The sequence below is a fragment of the Panulirus ornatus genome, chromosome 6 (assembly GCF_036320965.1).
Source record: "Panulirus ornatus isolate Po-2019 chromosome 6, ASM3632096v1, whole genome shotgun sequence".
In the NCBI taxonomy this organism is placed as follows: domain Eukaryota; kingdom Metazoa; phylum Arthropoda; class Malacostraca; order Decapoda; family Palinuridae; genus Panulirus; species Panulirus ornatus.
This window is the reverse complement of record NC_092229.1, coordinates 47,613,035-47,631,430: the sequence shown is the minus strand read 5'-3', so window position 1 is coordinate 47,631,430 and position 18,396 is coordinate 47,613,035. Positions and strand designations below refer to the sequence as shown.

General features: G+C 52.1%; 2 protein-coding genes across 6 annotated transcripts in view; one reads left to right on the top strand and one right to left on the bottom strand.

Annotated features, from left to right (window-relative positions):
* The window catches only part of LOC139749197 (DNA oxidative demethylase ALKBH2-like), a 620,232-nt gene that overhangs the window by 215,273 nt on the left and 386,563 nt on the right, over positions 1–18,396 (bottom strand). The gene's annotated exons all lie outside the window — the stretch shown is intronic.
* LOC139749192 (uncharacterized) overlaps positions 1–18,396 on the top strand; it is a 50,192-nt gene that overhangs the window by 62 nt on the left and 31,734 nt on the right. The window contains exon 1 of the mRNA XM_071662865.1: positions 1–349. This exon is cut by the window's left edge and continues 62 nt beyond it. The gene's annotated coding sequence lies outside the window, so the exon portion shown is untranslated. The remainder of the gene's footprint in view (positions 350–18,396) is intronic.

Sequence of the window (18,396 nt, the reverse complement as noted above, 5' to 3'; positions counted from 1 at the left end):
TGGAGGCGGAGGTGGTGGTGGTGGTGGCGGCGTCGCCTGGGGCTGCACCTGGCGTCGTCCTATCACGCCGTCTCACCGACTGCCTCAACCCGGGGGCGAGAGAGGAGAGGAGGCAGGCAGTCTCCGAGGTGGGCTCAGTCGGCCGCGGCAGCTCAGGGGACACGCAAGCAGCACCAGCTCCTCCGCGCTACCTAACCAACACACCCACCTGCCACCTCCTCGTGTGCTACTCCTGCGTTCGCCAACACCACCACCACTTCACGCAGGCCCCACGCGCGCCACCCCCTCCGCCCGCCGCCCCCTAAAAGTCGAAGCACGCTTGACGGATCACATCCCATTGGGCCAAGAGGTACGTAAGTCTTACGTTAGCGCAACTCGTCGTTCTTAAGGACAGCTCTTGTCTCCCTCTCTCTTTTTTTCCTTCCAGACATTACCGTTATTGCGAATGAGGTTTCGTGTTACACACCAGGCCTCCCCTGCAACACCGAACTTTTGTAACCTACGTCTCAATGATTCTTGTAACACACCCATGACAATCCTCGTACATATGCCCCACTCCCTCTCTCTCTCTCTCTCTCTCTCTCTCTCTCTCTCTCTCTCTCTCTCTCTCTCTCTCTCTCTCTCTCTCCCTTGGCGCGGGTGATGTTCTTAGGAATCATCAAGATAATTCCCTACAGTTCTGTATGATTATCATGGGGTATCTAAGATTCATCTGTACATATTTCAAATCTACAAAAATGATCATCGTCATAACCTGGATATGTGTGTGTGTGTGTGTGTGTGTGTGTGTGTGTGTGTGTGTGTGTGTGTGTGTGTGTGTGTGTGTGACCAGCAACATTCCTCCTCACTAGACAACAAACCCTCACCGAATCCATTGAATATCTCAAAAACCGTATATGGTCTGTCAAGGATATATATATTTTTTTAGCGAAGAACTGGCTGGATGACGCAGGCAGAGAGGGTGGCTAACCAGGGCGGAGTTGGCAAAGGAATGAGGCAGAGGTAGGCATCAAAAGCAGGCTGGAGGAGGGAGGGTGAGTGGGTGGGGAGTAAGAGACAGAGTCGGGGGTCAAGCAGGGAGGGAAGCAAGCCTGGGGTCTTTAAAAGAGGCAAGGGAGCAAGTCAGGCCGGGAGGTTGGGATAGGTTTCTACAGCAGCGTTGAAGTCTCCCCGACGGTCAACAACCCTTTGGATAGGGAGGGTCCCCCGTGGGGCGGCGGCCGTGTGTGTCCTGTACGTCACACACACACACCCGTCAACCCCACAAACACCCCGGGTGTCTCTCCCTCTCCCCCGACCCATCAAGTGTTCACACCCTCTCCGAGAATCGCCCATCGCATCCTCGAAGAAGACCGAACGATTCTCAGAAGAAAAAAAAACAAAAAATAAATGCTCCTCGTCTGTGTACAAGAGAAGTTAGTTTGGGGGAGATCCTCAGGATTTTGGAGGGTGATCTTGTACCGATACGAGAACCAGTTTCCTTCCTCCATCGCCCCTCCCTCGAGCTCCGGTTACGGCCGGTAACTCAAGAGTCACTTGGGCGAGTCATGAAGCGGCCGGGGCACATGTAATGTCAGTCATGAGAAGCCGGGGGGCGCGGCGCGGGGCGCCCTCCCTCCTCTACCTTAGTACTGATTAATCCAATTTGCATTCTCAGCGGGCCAGCGTTCGACCAACAGTAACCAAGAAACATCTGCCGGACAATTTTTCTCTCAAGTCGCCAGACGCATGAGAGCGAAGCGTCGAAGAATACCGAAGTCAGTGATGTCTTTTACCGTAGTAAGTGTTGAACGATAAATATTCATGCTGTGGGGGACCACTCTGTGTGCATAAAAGAGACGGACGTGATCCTGTTTCAACTAAGGGAAAGGAGGAGGAGGAAGCCAGTACCAGATACGACTGGAAATATAAGCCGCGTGCAACGAGTTGGTCGAGGAGTCGGGCTACGATGCGAAAGAGCTTGAGGCTCGAAGACCCCAACGCCGGCCATCAGCGTCGTGATACAGATGCAAGACACGGACGCTGGTGGACTGAACCAGACCGAACCAGTCTTCCTCGTGGACACTACTCACACGCAGGCGCTCCGTTTCTCATGGCAACGTTAGGTCGTCTCTCGTACGACCAAACGCGGCAAAACTCACACACAAACACACACACACACACGAGATAAAAACCAGATTTCTTGAACACTTATTCTTTATTACCCCAATGGTGTTTTGGGCCTTAAGGCAGTTGATAAGTGAGAATGACTGACGGAGGCAAGAACATTACATACAAGCCCAAGTACCCACATCTAACTGCATATAACCTACATATGACCTCCGACCGTCAGGTCACAACCACCACCCCTCCCCCAAGTTATGACCTGATCTGAAGTGTTCACTCACAACACGAGAGATTCATTATTCGTTCCCTGGGGGCACCATTATTCATACTTAGCGTACCTGACTCACCACTCACTCCCAGCACCTACAAACTCATCACTCACTCTCTGTACAACAGACTCAGCACTCCCAGCACACCAGACTCAATATTCACAGCAGATGCAGACTCATCGCCCACTCTCAGCAGACCACACTCACCACTCTCAGCACACCAGACGCACCACTCACTCCCAGCAGACCAGACGCACCACTCACTCTCAGCAGACCAGACGCACCACTCACTCCCAGCAGACCACACTCACCACTCACTCCCAGCAGACCAGACGCACCACTCACTCCCAGCACACCAGACGCACCACTCACTCCCAGCACACCAGACGCACCACTCACTCTCAGCAGACCAGACGCACCACTCACTCCCAGCAGACCACACTCACCACTCACTCCCAGCAGACCAGACGCACCACTCACTCTCAGCAGACCAGACGCACCACTCACTCCCAGCAGACCAGACGCACCACTCACTCCCAGCAGACCACACTTACCGCTCACTCCCAGCAGACCACACTCACCACTCACTCCCAGCAGACCAGACGCACCACTCACTCCCAGCAGACCACACTCACCACTCACTCCCAGCACACCACACTCATCGCTCACTCCCAGCACACCACACTTACCGCTCACTCCCAGCACACCACACTCACCACTCACTCCCAGCACACCACACTCACCACTCACTCCCAGCACACCATCATAGTCGACGGGGCTTTGTATCTTGCCGGGTAGGTCATTGTACTGGGAGGGGAAGAGATCCTGGTACTGGGAGGGTAGGAGATCCTAGTACAGGGAGGGTAAAAGGTCCTAGTACTGGGAGGGGAAGAGATCCTGGTACTGGAAGGGTAGGAGATCCTAGTACAGGGAGGGTAAAAGGTCCTAGTACTGGGAGGGGTAAGACATCCTGGTACCAGGAGGGTACGAAGTCCATATACCGAACTTTGTCAAGTTTCGTAGGACACTTTGAAGTTCTGTAGGATACTAAGTTTCGTTTTGACGTATATACACCATGACAGACTCCACCAATCTGTGTCTACTCTTTGAATCTCTATTGTGACTTTACCCTTGGCCCGTGTCTAGAGATAAATGAAGCTCGACCAGACTTTACAATATGTTGAAGATCTTTCTCTTTGTCTTCTTCAAACGCTGCTCAACTCTAGCGTTTTCCATAGCGTGTCAGTGCACTGTCCACAGGTCTACAGAAGTGGACACTCTCCACAAGGTCAGGCAATTTCTGAGCGCTGCTCGGCCATGAAGCTCTGAGAATTGATTTAAAAAAAATCATGGATATTTCTTTTTTTTTAAGCAAACTTTGCGATGTACTTCAAAAAAAAAAATGAAACCAATTTCCAGGACTGAAGCTGCTGAATTTGATGTCAGAGTGCAGAATTTCCCTCCTGGCTCCACATTATCAAGCGAACGTCTCACACTGTTCACAAACTTTGTGCAATCATTATTTTTTTTCTGCGAGGGGATTTCCACACTATATTGATCTTTGTACACTCTTTTACCTCCGTTTACTCTCGGGCGATCAGCCGTTAAACTTTACCACGGGGTTGAAGGCACACACACACACACACACACACACACACACACACACACACACACACACACACACACACACACACACTCAAAAGGCCAAGAATGTTGTGAACGTAACCGAGGTCAGAGTTGGCGGAACCGCTGGAGACCAAGGACTCGGCTGGAAAGCATTCCAGGCCGTGTCTCTCTCTCTCACACACTTCACCAACCACAAACAGTCTCACGGGAGACTCAATGACTATACCTGATATGCAAAGCCTTCTCTCTCTCTCTCTCTCTCTCTCTCTCTCTCTCTCTCTCTCTCTCTCTCTCTCTCTCCTCCCTCCTCATCTTACTCCGGCGCATTTCCATTTACCGCGGCCGCCTGGCCACAACCGAACTGGACTTCCGTACGAAAGAACCGCGACACACCATCAGGTAGGAATGTCTTCGGTCAGTGGGTGGACTGGGAGAGAACCCGCCGGAGGAGTGTGGCTGACTAGTTCGTCCTTCAGCAGGCGACGGCCAACCACGACAACCCTCATTAACGTCAGCTGTGTCAGCCAGCTGACACCCTTTTTTTTCTCCAGAGCAAACGCTGGTGTCTTGAGACACTTCTTGTTCTATTTTTTTCTTTTTTTTTTTACTCCAGAGGAGCACCGGTGTCTCGCCCGCGGCTCAACCACAAGCCCCGATCGATGGCCAAAATGTCACGGAATTCGAAGTTCACATCTCGTTCTCGCGTGCAATTCATTACAGGCGCGATGGTGTGTGGCGTGGTCCCCGTGTGCACGCGTGTGTGTGTGAGCGATGGTGAGGGTACTGCCTCTCATATGACCAGGTCGGGTCATACGCTCCGCCCCGGGAGCGCGAAAGCCTTAGGTCACAGAGGAACAGCACGATAAGAACATGAGAAGTGAGGACACGGCAAGAGGCTTGCTTGATCCATGCTAGGCTGGGTCCTCCTGAGTCTGTCCACATTCCACAGTCAAGTCCGCTCAGGTACAGAGCCTTTATATAAACGCAGTCCTGACTCTCTATGGCACGTTTAAACAACGCCCATGAAGTACTGACGAAAATGGGTAAAAAAAACATTGAGAAACACAAACCCATGGACAGATGCTTACAGCAAAGATTTGTCAGGTCCATCTGCTAATTTTTTTTTGTACGAAATCAAAGACAGCGTGAGGGTTGGCCAGGGGGAAATCATGGACTCTTTGACGTTACCCGAGTACCATAACCCACCTCCCAGGCCACCTACAGGAGCCGTGAGCCCTGGACGTACGAGGAGACACCTGTAGCCCCCAACAGCACACGCCAGACCCCGTTTTTGTTTACCAGTTCTTACGTCGGAGGGAACATGCGATCCGCCGCAGGCAGCGAGGCTGAAATGTCGAAGTTGAGTTGCGGGAGGGGAGGAAGTGAGATGTATATATAGAGAGAGAGGGGGTTGGTTAGAGAGGCGTAGGGGAGAGGAGGCTCTGGTGGTGGTGGGCCAGCCAAGGCCCCCTCTCCGGGCTACCTCCGCACCCCATGAACCCCCTGCACAGGGCAGGGGCAGGGTGAGGTGACTGGGTAGGCTTTGAGGCGGAGCCTACCGAGGGAGGTGGGTCAACGGGAGCCACAAACCGATGGAGGGAAACGAGGCACTGACGGGTGTGGGCGAGTGGGCGAGAAATTCCACCGTCGTGTGGTAGAGGCTTGCATGACGGGGGTGGGTGTGTGTTGCTCCTCCCAACACCGAGTGTGATGGATGTGAAACTCAAGTGGTCCGGCATTATACCTGCACGGTAACCCGGGTATATACCTGCACGGGAAACCCGGGTATATACCTGCACGGAAACCCGGGTATATACCCGCACTGGAACCCAGGTATATACCTGGTCAGTGGGCCTAGATATACACCTGCTCGGAGGCACTACATGGGATATAGTGGGTATATACCTGCGAGGGAACCCAGATATATACCTGCTCGGAGGCACAGGTATATAACTACATGGGATATAGTGGGTATATACCTGCAAGGGAACCAAGATATATACCTGCTCGGAGGCACAGGTATATTCGAGTCATACGAAAGGCTGAATTCACCTGATACACCGAAAGAAAACGGAGATAAAGATAACAGACATAAAGAGACATAGACATGCAGATAGGGATAGCAACAGAGATAACAGACATAAAGATACCCAGACATGCAGATAAGGATGGAGATAAAAGATAACAGACATAATGACATTCAGGCAAACCAAGAGATCGTATCTATTCATGAGGGAAAGAGGAACGTCTTCTGTTGATGAAGTTCCTCCTGCACGCAGACAGCGATAGATGGCATCTATCTATTGGCAAGAGAGAGAGAGAGAGAGAAACAATCTCCAGCGATCAATTTCCATAATCTCCTTCGTCTGTTTGTTTGTTTACCTCCCTGAGGGTGAGGGGGCGTCACTGGGGGAAGGAGCGGCAGGCTAACATGACAAGAGGAATGGAGGAATCCATTACGGTGCTGAGACACTTCGACGCCGTCATCAGCTGGTCTTGTATCCAGACTCGAGAGCGAAGGCAGACGGACGCACCGGCAGCTACAGAAGCCAGGAGCCAGACGTGCTAGCAGCTGTAGCAGCTAGCAACCAGAAGCGCCGCCAGCAGCAAGCTGTAGCAGCTAGCAACCAGAAGCGCCGCCAGCAGCAAGCTAGAGAGAGCCAGCAGCCAGATGCGCTGGGAGCTTCAGGAGCCCGCAGTCAGAGGCGCCAGTGAAGTACAGCAGTCAACAACCTCCCTCCACCGTCCAAGGTCCTGCTTACAACTGGAGATCCAAGCTGATGATAAGGAGGCGAGACGGACGATTGTCATCGCGCTAATGATGATGATGATGAGGAGGAGGGAGGAGGGAGGTAATGATGCGTCTCATGAGACAGATGGTAGCGATAAAATAGACAATAGAACGATGGTAGACATTACGAGGGTCAAGGGAGGTGAGGGTGTTGATCGAGGCATTACGAGGGGGCTACGGACGGCGAGGGAGCGTCCCACATAGGTAGGCATGAGTCACACCACCACCAACCACCACACCAGGCGAGGCTGGACGTGGTGTCTGGGTTCCTCTACCTACCGTCTCCCATCTCGACCCTCACACACACACACACACACACACACACGACCCATAGATGCGCTATACTCGGTCCTATAATTGGGATGTCCCTCGTAATATATATATATGTCCTAGGGTACACAGGGTACCCTACACACGTGTACACCAGGGTGTAAGGCTAAGTAACGCTGTGTGTGTGTGTGCGTGTGTGATGGGATTGGCGTGTATCATCAGCCACCAATCGTAACACCAAACTTGGGATACATTTTCCAATCGTTATCATCCCTCATCCCAGCCTCCCTTGCGTGTCCCTGCCGGACACTGGGGGTCTGAACAACGGTGACAACGAAGTGGGAGGCCAATTGGCTACAACCACGACCGAATCGACACCCGTATAACCAAGCCTTCCCTAACCACATTAAGCAATGGAATTACTCACAATACAAAGATGAGGAGCCACTATATATATCCCCCAGTACCTATCTGTACTACGTGTGTGTGATGGTCTTCGGTCACACTCCCCTCCAGAGGCGACGGGGGTGAGGGAGGGTCTCTGAAAGCCCAGGAGGTCAGGCTGTGTATGACCCAACCCCCCAACCACCCCGCCTTCTGGCCAGGGGGCCCTCCGCCGTCCACACCCAAACAGGTCACCCGGGCTTGAGAGGTGCGGCCTCGGTAATGACGGCGCTGAAGGCCACTCCTGCGGGTGGGTCATCGAGGATCCTCGTGTGCCCGGGACGTCACTGCCAACCTGACGAAGGAGACATCGAACTCCAGTACACTAACCTCTACGACAGGAAGCGGAGAGAGAGTTGGGGCGGGGGTGTTAGGGCTTCGCGTGCCCGGGTACGACGACCGTTTACGACCAGAGGTGTCCGTAGTGATTATCACCCGTAGCGAGTGGTTTAGCTACTGTGGGTGTGGGTGTGGGTGTGTGTGTGTGGGTGGTGGGGGAAGGAGGCGTCACTTCATCTCCACAACCATGGTCGTCCTACACGCGAGACCTACACCAACCGAACGTCACTCCTTATACCACGACCTACGAGACGACTCTCACCACGACCCACTGGACGACCACTTCATCCTTCATGCTGCCACACGACCTCCTCCGACTTGCTACCAGACGACCTCCCTCTACATGCTCCCAGACGACCTCCCTCTACATGCTACCAGACGACCTCCTCCTACATGCTCCCAGACGACCTCCTCCTACATGCTACCACACGACCTCCTCCCACATACTACCAGACGACCTCCTCCTACATGCTCTCAGACGACCACCCCCTACATGCTCCCAGACGACCACCCCCTACATGCTCCCAGACCACCTCCCCCTACATGCTCCCAGACCACCACCCCCTACATGCTCCCAGACGACCTCCTCCTACATGCTCCCAGACGACCACCCCCTACATGCTCCCAGACCACCACCCCCTACATGCTCCCAGACGACCACCCCCTACATGCTCCCAGACGACCTCCCCCTACATACTACCAGACGACCACCCCCTACATGCTCCCAGACGACCTCCTCCTACATGCTCCCAGACGACCACCCCCTACATGCTCCCAGACCACCTCCCCCTGCATGCTCCCAGACCACCTCCCCCTACATACTACCAGACGACCTCCTCCCACATACTACCAGACGACTCCTTACCAAAAGCAACCGGACGACCCACAACCCCAACTGCCCTACGAGCCACCGGACGACCCCTCCCCCCAACACCCGCTACAGCAGGCTTTCACAGACGACCCCCACCGCCACGCTCGTCATGCCCGGAGATGTATTTCCCAAAGAGCGTTCAAGAAACATCTCCACCACCACCACCACCTCTCGGCCACCGACAGCTCTGGTGGTGAGGCGGGAGTAACGACCTACCATGATGGAGGGTCTCGTGTGTGTGTGTGTGTGTGTGTGTGAAAATTGTCGGCTTGTAGCGAACATGACGCAGGACGCACGTACGTGTACACACACACACACACACACACACACACACACACACACACACACATACCCTCCCTCCCTCCAGCGACTGGGAGGATCAGAGATCCGGATAATCGGCACGACCCTTGAGCACGACGGCACGACCCTTGGGCACGGGTACGACCCTTGGGCACGATGGCACGACCCTTGAGCGGTGGTACGACCCTTGAACACGACGGCACGACCCTTGAGCACGATGGGACGACCCTTGAGCGGTGGTACGACCCTTGAATACGACGACGCGGCCCTTGAACACGACGACACGGCCCTTGAACACGACGGTACGACCCTTGAGCACGACGGTACGACCCTTGAGCACGATGGTACGACCCTTGAGCAAGGCGGTACAACCCTTTAGAACGATGTTACGACCCTTGAGCACGGCGGTACGACCCTTGAACACGACCCTTGAACGGTGGTACGACCCTTGAACACGACGACACGGCCCTTGAGCACGACGGTACGACCCTTGAGCACGACGGTACGACCCTTGAGCACGATGGTACGACCCTTGAGCACGATGGTAAGACCCTTGAGCACGACGGTACGACCCTTGAGCACGATGGTACGACCCTTGAGCACGACGGTACGACCCTTGAGCACGACGGTACGACCCTTGAGCACGACGGTACGACCCTTGAGCACGATGGTACGACGGGACGGCCCTTGAGCACGATGGTACGACCCTTTGGGAGTGATGGCCCGGCCTCGCACCTCATCCTTCAGGGTCAGGTCAAGAGGTCAGGCTATCATACCCAAAGGTACCGTTGTGCTAGGAGATGGTACCGTTGTGCTAGGAGATGGTACCGTTGTGCTAGGAGATGGTACCGTTGTGCTAGGAGATGGTACCGTTGTGCTAGGAGATGGTACTGTTGTGCTAGGAGATGGTACCGTTGTGCTAGGAGATGGTACCGTTGTGCTAGGAGATGGTACCGTCGTGCTAGGGGATGGTACCGTTGTGCTAGAAGATGGTACCGTTGTGCTAGGAGATGGTACCGTCGTGCTAGGAGATGGTACCGTCGTGCTAGGGGATGGTACCGCAGTAGTCAAGGATCGTACAGTCATGTTCAAGGGTTGTACCGTATTACTGAAGGATCCTGCAGAGATATGCGAGGGCCGTACCGTCGTACTCAAGGATGGTACCGTCGTACTCAAGGAGCGTATTGTATTGCTCAAGGATCGTACCGTCGTGCTCAAGGAGCGTACCGTAGTACTCAAAAATCGTATCGTCGTACTCAAGGAGCGTATTGTATTGCTCAAGGTTCGTACCGTCGTACTCAAAGATCGTACCGCAGTACTCAAGGATCGTACCGTCGTGCTCAAGGATCGCACCGTCGTGCTCCAGGAGCGTACCGTAGTAATCGTAGATCGTACCGTCGTACTCAAGAAGCGTATTGTATTGCTCAAGCATCGTACCGTCGTGCTCAAGCATCGTACCGTCGTAAAGTATCGTACCGTCGTAAAGTATCGTACCGTCGTGCTTAAGAACTGAAACGCAAATACAGACATACACAACCATCCTGTAACGCTGTGGACACCATCACAACATGGATACAAAAGGTACATGACATACATAAATAAAGCACGCCCACATCATACTGTATGAATCTATCAAAATCTATTTCCCGGATGCATTTCTCACCCTTAGGGCTAACCTCGGTGTATAATACAACAATACAGCATATGGCCTCGGGGAGTATAATAGATATCAGTACAGAATAAAGTAGATGGCTTAGGGAAGTATCATAAAATACAGACTACAGTAAATGGCTTTGGGGAGTATAATAACAATTGATACAGACTACAGCCATACAGACTACAGTAGGAGAGTTACATAAAAAGAATACAGACTACAGTAGATGGTTTTGGAGAGTATCATAATTATCTATCAGGCTACTGGACTCTCAATTTTTCCTCTATTATCTACCTGTATACTAATTATGTAATCATTAACATATATCACTTTAATACAAATACACGTGTATACGAATAAATAAGTACACACAGCTGAAACTCGCACGCGCACACACACACACACACACACACACACACACACACACACACACACACACACAAGGTTGTGAGCCGATCACACATTTTCTATGACAGTAAAAGACTAGTCAAGTGATGAACGATGAGGTGGCGGGGGGGCGGCGCCCCACGAGTGTCAAAACTCCTTCCCTCCCTCCCCCGTACAGTGCAAATAGGTACTCGTACTCACTCTCTCTCTCTCTCTCTCTCTCTCTCTCTCTCTCTCTCTCTCTCTCTCTCTCTCTCTCTCTCTCTCGCTGACTACTCCCTCTGCCACCGTCCGTCCGTCCGTCCGTGCGTGCGTCCGTAGGAGCGCACGATACGCCCGGCTAGGTAACGCAATCGGAGGAAGGCAGACGATTCACGTACAGATGCACGAGGTATGATGGAGCCTTGAGGACACACACAGGGGACGGAAAATTACTTTACCTTTTATGTTCCTTATGATGGTTTTCTAAGGCTCCTCTGCCCCATGTGGATGGGTCTGGGACCTGACCTGACCTTACGATGGTTTCAAGGGCGGGGCGGGCCTCTGTCCCCAAAAAGCTGGGTCTGGGACTTTATTTTACCTTACGTATATCTTTCGATGGTTTCTGGAGGCCTTCTAATACCCCTACCCCCCTCCCCCTCCCCCATGGCTGGGGGTCTGAGACCTTACCTTACGTATACCTTACGATGGTTTCTGGAGGTCTTCTACTCCCACGGCTGGGTCTAGGACCATACCTAACCTTACGTATACCTTACGATGGTTTCTGAAGGTCTTCTAACCCCCACCCTATTGATGGGTCTGAGACCTAACCTTACGTATACCTTACGATGGTTTCTGGAGGTCTTCTACTCCCACAGCTGGGTCTGGGACCATACCCAACCTTACGTATACCTTACGATGGTTTCTGGAGGTCTTCTAACCCCCACCCTATTGATGGGTCTGAGACCTTACCTTATGTATACCTTTCGATGGTTTCTGGAGGTCTTCTACCCCCAACGGCTGGGTCTCGGACCAAGCCGCCATATTACTCCTCTGTCCAATCAGGCTGTTGGAGGTCACGGACCGTAGGCCAACACCACAAACCACAGTGCTAACCGGGCAAGAGGAGGAGGAGGAGGAGGAGGAGGAGGAGGAGGAGGAGGAGGAGGGTGGGCATGTGTGCGCGTGTGTGTGCGTGCGTGCGTGCTTGCTCCCTCCCTCCCCGCTACTGGTGTCCAGCACCTGTACTCGAACGGTGACCCCGCGCGGACCTGCTCTCTTCCCGATACGATCACGGTTCCAGAGAGTGGGGGGGTGGGTCAGGAGGGAACCGGTCCCGGACACGCGGGGTCACGCGAGAACCCGTAGGGGAGAGGGAGCAAAAACCGGTTCCCTTAGTTAAGGACTCAAGTCTCGCGGTGGCGAACAACAACAACAACAACAACAACGAAGCCTGTAAAAACACACACACACACACACACACACACACACAGAGAGAGAGAGAGAGAGAGAGAGAGAGAGAGAGAGAGAGAGAGAGAGAGAGAGAGAGAGAGAGTCTCTCTCTCTCTCTCTGCGTGTACCACGGGCTCCTCCCCCCCACACACAATTTACATCGTTAATCCTACCAGGAGAGGGAGATGGAGGGGGAGTATATGGACTGGGTGGTGGGTTGGTTTGCGAGTGCACGGGGTTTACGCCACACCCTCACCAGCAAGATCCCTAGTGTAGGGTGTGGGGCAGGTATGTGTACACGACGTCATTCTTCAGGTCAAAGAATCAGGATTTCAAGGGAAGGAAAGAGTCGATTTACGGCGTTCAAAATCCAATTTTTCCTTTTCTTTTCATCTGCAAATGCGACGGAGGACGAGACTTACCCTATGGGCAGTTGGTCGCTCTTTGGGAGATGGGTCACCATTATATAGGGGTGGACGTCATGAGCAGGAAGCAGGTTTGATAAGGGGAAGGTGGCCGCTGTAAGGGAGGGGTCGCTGTGGGCAGGGAGGGCGCCGCTATGGCTGGTCGCTGAGTGTTGGGGTAGGCCGCTAAAAGACAGACGACCGATAGAAGCACTTGTTGGCAATGGGGAGGATCTCATAACCATTGTCTCACCGAGCCATTTCAGGCCATGTGGTTCATTAGCTTACTCGTCCTCCATAGATGGTTCGTCCTTAAATGGTCGTTAATAACCCGTGTATATATATATATATATATATATATATATATATATATATATATATATATATATATATATATATATATATATATATACGTTGGAAAGGATCACAAGTTTGCGCGTCATCAAGATATTCCCATGAGTCCACGGGTAAAATGAAACACGATAAGTTCCCAAGTGCACTTTCGTGTAATAATCACATCATCAGGGGAAACACAAGAGAGAAATATAAGTCAGTTGATATACATCGAAGAGACGAAGCTAGGACGCCATATATATATATATATATATATATATATATATATATATATATATATATATATATATATATATATATATATATATATATATATATATTCTATAAGCCCACGTATACGTAAGTGATTTTGAAGTCCAGTGTCAGTCACTCCTTGCGGGAGATCCATCACCTTCTTCACGCCAGGTACTCGCTTCGACCCTGAAGCCGGAGACTCCGCTGAGGTTGTCGGACTTACACATACACGCTCGACCCCCCCACCTCCCGTGAGTAGGTCGGGTCCCCTCACACTGGCACATCATTTGGCAGTTTTCCGCCTCAAGAGGAGGAGTCATAGGAGCGATCGCGCCCCCGCAGTGAGTCCTGTGAGAATGGCCTTGGTAAACCCACTCCACCACCTACACTCGACCCTCCAGGAGACCTTCTCCAGGAACGGCTGGAGGAAAGAGCTTTCGATTGGGTTAGTTCTGGAAGGCCCTTCCTAGAGGTGGCTAGGTTAGGTCTGGAGAGCTCTTCGGGCTGCGCTAAGTAAGGTTAGAAAAAGCCCTCAGGATTGGCTAAGTTAGCATAGAAGAGTTCTTTGGCTTGGCTAAGTTAGGTTGATAAAGTCTTTGGGCCTAGTTCAGTCAGGTTAGAAGAGCCCTCGGGGCCTGGTTAAGTCAGGTTAGGAGGGCCCTTCGGCTTGATCAAGTTAGTTAAGGGAAAGTCCTTAGTTCTAGTTAGGTTAAGACCCCAGGCAGGGTCAAGTTAGGTCGAGAAAGCCCTTAAGTCAGTCCAGGGTGCCTCCAAGCTTCCTCAGACGGGGGTCCAAGAAGACCCAGGTCATCTTGTGGTATGACCTTCGTATGCCGGTTGACCTGGTCAAGTCTCTCTCGCAAAATGACACAGTAACGTGGGTCATTCTGTCATGTTTCTCTTAAATGCAGAAGTTCACTTCCCACCACAATCACTTCCCACTACACTGGCCACCCACCACAACCACTAACACTGGCCACCCACCACAACCACCACCCACACTGGCCACCCACCACAACCACCACCAACACTGGCCACCCACCACCACAACCACCACCAACACTGGCCACCCACCACAACCACCACCCACCCTGGCCACCCACAACAACCCCCACGAGTCCCCCACCAACCCCCAACACGTCCCGGAACTTGGGCGGCCGCATCAACACGTCTTCACCCCGCCACCACATTCACCACAAGCACACCTCCTGCAGACAATCAGAGGCCCCTGAAGGCGTGGCTGACGGCGCGGCATTGTCCCCCGGCCGGATCTCCTCCAAGACACGGTTCACTAACTCCCTCCTTCTTCCCCCTGAAAGATAATTATACGTCAAAGAGAGAGAGAGAAAAAAAAGGAAGAAATCTTTAATTACTTCTGAAATCACCCTTCTAAAATTTTATGTATAGCCTTGAGAGATGTGGCCGGCCAAGGGACGCGGTGTCTCGCGAAGCCAGCGAGATGGGTCAATGATGAGTGTATGTTCTTCCTCCAGATCCTGATGGAGTAGCATTGAGGAATTATACAAGAGAATCGAATACTGTATTGAGGATCAACGCATACGTAACTATCTATCTATCTATCTATCTATCTATATATATACATATATATATATATATATATATATATATATATATATATATATATATATATATATATATATATAGACGTGGGTGATCAGAGGATTAATTTGCTATCACAAAGCTATTTCTATACACTAAATGCGCGACGTGCAGAGAGAGAGAGAGAGAGAGAGAGAGAGAGAGAGAGAGAGAGAGAGAGAGAGAGAGAGAGTAGATAAGGGCGAATGTGGCCTCTCTCTCTCTCTCTCTCTCTCTCTCTCTCTCTCTCTCTCTCTCTCTCTCTCTTCGTTTGTTCCTAGTGCTACCCCGCTAGCACGGGAAACGGCGATCAAACATGGGGTGGAAAAACAAAAGAAAAAATGTATGTTATTTAGCAAGGAAAACTCAGCGTGGAACTGGTTTTACTGTGATAGTGAAAAAAAAAATCATTAAATAAGAGGAAGGGATGTGACGAGAGGAAACTGTGGAGTTGGGTTTACGTGTAAACTGCTGTTCTTGGTACCAGTGTAAACTGGAAAACGCTGAGTTTACGTTGAGTTGGTTTTACGTGTAAACTGCTCGGCTTGGTACCAGTGTAAACTGGAGAACGCTGAGTTTACGTTGAGTTTGGGGTGTACGTGTAAACTGGAGAACGTTGAGTTTACTTTGAGATGTAAACAAGAGCGTTCTAATGTTCGTTCTTCGCTGGAAGCCAAGATACACGCGTCCCTTTATAAGGGGGGGGGGAGGAGAGGAGAGGAGGGGGGGGGTTGGTTTACGTCGTCGACTGGCACGGATAGAGAAGAACATGTAAACTCAGTCGACTGGAAAGTAAACCAGACTGTTTACATCCGGGATACCACCTGTCCCTCCAGGGTTACTCAGTGGCCCACTGAGCAAACTCTTTCTCAGTGTTTCAACGGCACAACGTGACACACACACACACACACACACACACACACACACACACACACACACACACGGGGGTCGGGGGGGGGGTTGATTGCCCCTCATGCAACATGACCTCCACAGAGGCTCAAGGACTCGAGGAAGACTCGCCATCCTACTCCCACACTGGGTATCTGAGGTCACGTCGGGTATCTGAGGTCACGCAGGGTATCTTAGGTCACGCAGGGTATCTTAGGTCACGCAGGGTATCTGAGGTCACGCAGGGTATCTGAGGTCACGCAGGGTATCTGAGGTCACGTCGGGTTCTGAGGTCACGCAGGGTATCTGAGGTCACGCAGGGTATCTGAGGTCACGTTGAGTATCTGAGGTCATGTTGAGTATCTGAGGTCACGTTGGGTATCTGAGGTCACGCAGGGTATCTGAGGTCACGTTGAGTATCTGAGGTCACACTGGGTATCTGAGGTCACGTTGGGTATCTGAGGTCATGTTGAGTATCTGAGGTCACGTCGGGTATCTGAGGTCACGTCGGGTATCTGAGGTCACGTCGGGTATCTGAGGTCACGTCGGGTATCTGAGGTCACGTTGGGTATCTGAGGTCACGTTGGGAATCTGAGGTCACGTTGGGTATCTAAGGTCACGTCGGGTATCTAAGGTCACGTCGGGTATCTGAGGTCACGTCGGGTATCTAAGGTCACGTCGGGTATCGAAGGTCACGTTGAGTATCTGAGGTCACGTCGGGTATCTGAGGTCACGTCGGGTATCTGAGGTCACGTCGGGTATCGAAGGTCACGTTGAGTATCTGAGGTCACGTCGGGTATCTGAGGTCACGTCGGGTATCTGAGGTCACGTCGGGTATCTGAGGTCACGTTGAGTATCTAAGGTCACACAGGGTATCTAAGGTCAGGTCAGGTTATCTAAGGTCACGTCAGGTATCTAAGGTCACGTCAGGTATCTAAGGTCAGGTATCAGGTATCTAAGGTCAAAGGAAAAAATGCCTAAGGGAAAATGTAAACATTAACTCATCGTTCCAAGTGTGTGCGTGTGTGTGTGTGTGTGTGTGTGTGTGTGTGTGTGTGTGTGTGTGTGTGTGTGCTGCGCCTCAAGGTCGGTGAGGTAATGATGTGATGGGGTTTCTTCCCCATACCCACCAGCTAACTGGTCCCAGACACAACCCCATCTCCCCTCCCACAACCCCCCAACCTCCCCGCCTGGCTGGTCATTCAACCCACAACACATGCCTCCCTCCCTCCTGGCTCGCCTGCTGAGGTTAAGCTTGGGCTGCTGAGGTTACCCTTGTCTTCTGGGGGGGTTAACCTTGGGCTGCTGAGGTTAACCTTGGGCTGCTGAGGTTACCCTTGTCTTCTGGGAGGTTAAGCTGGGGCTGCTGAGGTTAACCTTGGGCTGCTGAGGTTAACCTTGTCTTCTGGGAGGTTAACCTTGGGCTGCTGAGGTTAACCTTGTCTTCTGGGGGGTTAACCTTGGGCTGCTGAGGTTACCCTTGCCTTCTGGAAGGTTAACCTTGGGCTGCTGAGGTTACCCTTGTCTTCTGGGAGGTTAACTTTGGGCTGCTGAGGTTAACCTTGTCTTCTGGGGGGTTAACCTTGGGCTGCTGAGGTTAACCTTGTCTTCTGGGAGTGTGTGTGTGTGTGTGTGTGTGTGTGTGTATGGGGGAAGGGGGGTTGTACGTGTACCCTTAGCTGCTGGGGTTGACTTCAGCTGACGGAGTAAAAGTTTTTTTTTACACCCGGGTCAAGCTGGAGCCACTAAGGTTAACATTGGGTGGGCCCATCATCGTCCGGATACAAGTACTGGATACTCTAGCTAGAGAGGAGAAAAGAAGAGAGAAAGGAAAAACTGGAAGTCCATGACATTAGGAGGAGGGAGGGCGTTATCCTTCCTGGTCCTAATGCCAGGCAGGAAGGTAGGCAATAACTCCTGCCCGCCCTCCTCCTCCTCCTCCTCTGCCAAAAGTCGTGTTCCTCACCCTCCACCTCCAGCAATCACCAGTAATAACATCTGACAGAAAAAGAAGAAGAAAGAAATAAGAGTTATCTTTCGACCTCTTACGGCAGAGTCCAAAAAGGTCATGAGCCTATATATAGCACACCCTGGCTTGCTCCCCTGACCTTCCCACAGACGCTACACGACCCGTGAGGGAAAGGTTCGTACGCGTCGCTTTGTAGCTGGGCAGAGGCAGCTGGTGACCCCAGCGACGTGTGAAGCACAAAGGAGCCTCAAACGTGAACCACCACGAAGCTTCAAGAGTGAATCATCACGAACCCTTAAACGTGAACCAACATGGAGCCTCAAACGTGAGCCACCACGAAGCCTCAAACGTGAACCAAAATGGAGCCTCAAACGTGAACCACCACGAACCCTCAAACATGAACCACCACGAACCCTCAAACGTGAACCACCACGAACCCTCAAACGTAAACCACCACGAA